This window comes from Oncorhynchus masou, unplaced genomic scaffold (assembly GCF_036934945.1).
Source record: "Oncorhynchus masou masou isolate Uvic2021 unplaced genomic scaffold, UVic_Omas_1.1 unplaced_scaffold_15549, whole genome shotgun sequence".
Lineage (NCBI taxonomy): Eukaryota > Metazoa > Chordata > Actinopteri > Salmoniformes > Salmonidae > Oncorhynchus > Oncorhynchus masou.
This window is the reverse complement of record NW_027005602.1, coordinates 1-3,857: the sequence shown is the minus strand read 5'-3', so window position 1 is coordinate 3,857 and position 3,857 is coordinate 1. Positions and strand designations below refer to the sequence as shown.

Genomic DNA, 3,857 nt, shown 5'->3' with positions numbered 1-3,857 from the left:
TCTCTGTGTCTGTGACCTTTTTATCCACAGCCCTCAAACTCGGAAGAGTGGGTTCCGGGAGCACCCCGGGATCTTGTTTCAAGAGAAATTGACAGAGGTGGTGGGCCAGGATAGTGACTTAAAGACGCATTAGCGACTGACTGACTGGCTGGGGAGGGAGGAAGGGTTGGAGACGGCTTTTGCAAACCCGCCGAGTTCTGTCGAGGCCCCCGGGGGCCCGGCGTTTGCAGGGTTCCATTTGTGGGTTATCGCTTCTCGGCCTTTTGGCTCAGATCAAGTGTAGTATCTGTTCTTATCAGTTTAATATCTGATACGTCCCCCATCGGGGGACCTTATATTAAATGGATTTTTTGAACAGGGAGTCGGAAATGGGGCTTGCTCCGTCCGCTCCACGCATCGACCCGGTATTGCAGTACCTCCGGGAACGGTGCAACACTTACTTCTCCCGTTGTCAAGGAAAAGTACAAACTCACAAAGCTATGTAAACAGCTAGCTAGCTGCTAGTTGCTAGTTAGCTAGCTAGTTGCTAATTAGCTAGCTAGCTAGCAGAAGAAGAGAAGGGAAAAAAACATTCAAACTGAAAGAAGGGCGAAGCGCTTTTCAATGGGGTCCCCCGTTTCCCGCCATTTTTGTTAAAAAAAAAAAAAAAAAAAAAAAAAAAAAAAAATTGGGCCAGGATAGTGTGTGTGTGTGTGTGTGTGTGTGTGTGTGTGTGTGTGTGTGTGTGTGTGTGTGTGTGTGTGTGTGTCTGTGTGTCTCTCTGTGTCTCTCTGTGTCTCTCTGTGTCTCTCTGTGTCTCTGTGTGTGTCTCTCTGTCTCTGTCTCTGTGTCTGTCTCTCTCTGTCTCTGTCGTCTCTGTGTCTGTGACCTTCTTTTTATCCACAGCCCTCAAACTCGGAAGAGTGGGTTCCGGGAGCACCCGCGGGAACCCGGCCGAGAGTGCACAGAGTGCGTCTCGGGCCCCGACCTCTGGCTTCCATACAACTCTGGTTTCTCTTCATTACGCACAAGCCTTTCGCCTTTTACTAAAGACTTCCGTGGAGAGGAATAGTTACACGAGTTCAACATATTTTTGGAGTGGCTTTGCTTCTTGCAGAGCCCGGGATCTTGTTTCAAGAGAAATTGACAGAGGTGGTGGGCCAGGATAGTGACTTAAAGACGCATTAGCGACTGACTGACTGACTGACTGACTGACTGACTGACTGACTGGCTGGGGAGGGAGGAAGGGTTGGAGACGGCTTTTGCAAACCCGCCGAGTTCTGTCGAGGCCCCCGGGGGCCCGGCGTTTGCAGGGTTCCATTTGTGGGTTATCGCTTCTCGGCCTTTTGGCTCAGATCAAGCTTGGTACCGAGGTGCCCCAGAGCTCGCTGAGTCAAAAGGTCGGAGATAGGAGGGCGTTAAGGTGCGGTGGTCGGTTTTGGATCGGTTTTTCAATCGGCAAGTTTACTTTTGCTTTGCTTTTTTGGAAGGAGCGCAGGTCATTTTTGGGAGAGTGCTATTCTTTGGGAGAAGATGGCAAGGAGCGCAATGAGCACGTCGGTCCCTGGTATCGGCATAGCAAATACCATAAGATTTGCATGGAAGGAGAAAGAGAAAGAGCCGTTGGGAAGGGAGGATTTTGGAAGGACCCTGCTGATAGGAATACTCAGGTTGGGGGTTAAAGATGTGTTCTGCCTCCAGGAGAACCCATTGGAGTTGGCCTACGACGTGACTTTCTATAACGAGGAGAAACATGATGAAACAATGAGGGAAGTGAGAGAAGCAGAGAAGGCGATGCCCATGTGTCACTATATAGTGACAAGTCTGGCTAAGAAGAATTTTAGGCTGGTAACGGTTACCATGTATAACCCCTACGTGAAGGACGAGGAGGTGAGGGCCTTTCTGGGGAGATACCTGGATAGCATCTCCTCAGCAAAGCATATTAAAGATTCCTTAGGATTTTGGAATGGGAGGAGATGTTTCCAGGCTCTCCTCAGAGAGGACCCAAAGGGGTTGGATGGTTACCTCCATCCTCCAGCATTGTTCTCCCTGGGGGCTGACAGGGGGACGTTACATTATGCCCGTCAGCCTCCGTTCTGCAGGCTTAGTGTATGGCCCTACGGCCACACACCCGCCTCGTGCAGCACAAGGAGTTGCAGATATTGTGGATCGGGTGAGCACGAGGCGAGGGAATGTGCCGAGCCGAAGAAATGCCACGGGTGTGGCTCGGTAGACATCTGTGGAGGGACTGCCCGACTCGGCGTGGGTCATACGCGTCTGCAGCTGGGGGAGCGAGGCGGAGGATGGAGGAAGACGAGGAAGAGAGGAGCCCAGAAGAAAGGGGTGGAAGCACGGAGCAGAAGGAGTCGGGGGAGGAGGAGAAAAGAGGAGGAGAGAGCCAGGATGGAAGGAGAGGTGGTGGGGACAGAAGGAGAGGAGGTCGGGATGAAGAAGAGGAGGACGGAATAGTGGAAGGGAAGGAGGTAGAAGTGGAGGAAAAGAAGAAGAAGAAAAAGAAGAAGAAGGAGACTGTGATGGGGGAGAGCGAGGAGACGGTGAGAGTGGAGAGACTAGAGGAGACAACAACGGAGAGGAAGGAGGCGGAAGTGGTCTTGGCGACGGGTCCGGAAGGAAAGGCGGAAGGCGAAGGAGTGTGAGGGATTGGGGGAATAGTGAAGCGGTGAGGGCAAGGGTGGAAGAATTAAGAGGGATGGTGGTGGAGTTGGTAGAGAGGGAAATGGGAAAGGATTTGGTAGAGAGGGAAACAGGGAAAGAATTTGGAAGAAAGTACGGGAAGAGATATCAAATCCGTTTGGCAAATACACCCCCCGCACAAGAGGACAAAGAAGGTGGAACGGGTGGACAGCAGGAGGAGGAGAGGTGGAAGGAGGGGGGAGGGGCAGAACGGGGGGTGGGGAGATAGCGGGGCCTCGTGGGCCCCCTCATCGTCATCTTTTAAACCCTCGCTGATCTCGACCTCCCGGGTATGGCTAGAAGTTGGATGATGGAGGGGAGTCGGACCTCCTATTTGGGGGAAGTGACGTCCCCTGTTCGGAGTCCGGAGGGGGTGCGATGGACCTGAGTGTGGGGTGGTGCCGGGTGCTGTTGCCGTGTTCAGGGGAGGGGGATGGTGGGAGATGGGGGTGATGTAGGGGATTTAGGAGTGGAGGTGGCGTCACAGCTGGCCAGGAAGGAGAAGGGGAGCACTGGGTGACTTTTGGTGGTATGAAGGAGGCGTATATGGATAGTGTGTAGGTTACTGGTTATTTGTTAGTGGTTTTTGGTTTTGGTTATAGATTGTTAGTTTGGGAAGATTGTTTTTGTTGATAGTGGATATTTAAGTTGATGTATTGATGATTATTGTTTGATTTTGAATGTAATAAATATATTTTTGAAAAAAAAAAATCTGTTCTTATCAGTTTAATATCTGATACGTCCCCCATCGGGGGACCTTATATTAAATGGATTTTTTGAACAGGGAGTCGGAAATGGGGCTTGCTCCGTCCGGCCTACGATCGACGTATCCGGTATTGCAGTACCTCCGGGAACGGGTGCAACACTTACTTCTCCTTGTCAAGGAAAAGTACAAACTCACAAAGCTATAAACAGCTGGCTAGCTGCTAGTTGCTAGTTAGCTAAGGTTGTTAATTAGCTAGCTAGCTTGTTAGCTAGCTAGTTGCTAATTAGCTAGCTAGCTAGCAGAAAGAAGAAGGAAAAACATTCAAACTGAAAGAAGGGCGAGCGCTTTTCAATGGGGTCCCCCGTTTCCCGCCATTTTTGTTAAAAAAAAAAAAAAAAAAAAAATTGGGCCAGGATAGTGTGTGTGTGTGTGTGTGTGTGTGTGTGTGTGTGTGTGTGTGTGTGTGTGTGTCTCTGTC

General features: G+C 50.7%; 2 non-coding genes and 1 pseudogene across 2 annotated transcripts; all 3 read left to right on the top strand.

Annotated features, from left to right (window-relative positions):
• The first annotated feature begins 247 nt into the window (after positions 1-247).
• On the top strand, positions 248-438 carry LOC135531213 (U2 spliceosomal RNA). Its single transcript, XR_010453972.1, has one exon. It is a non-coding gene; the product is annotated as a U2 spliceosomal RNA (small nuclear RNA).
• Positions 439-981: 543 nt separating this feature from the next.
• Positions 982-1,100, top strand: LOC135531215 (U5 spliceosomal RNA). The gene has a single exon (XR_010453973.1). It is a non-coding gene; the product is annotated as a U5 spliceosomal RNA (small nuclear RNA).
• A 2,262-nt stretch (positions 1,101-3,362) lies between these two features.
• On the top strand, positions 3,363-3,540 carry LOC135531214 (U2 spliceosomal RNA; annotated as a pseudogene).
• The last annotated feature ends 317 nt before the right edge of the window (positions 3,541-3,857 follow it).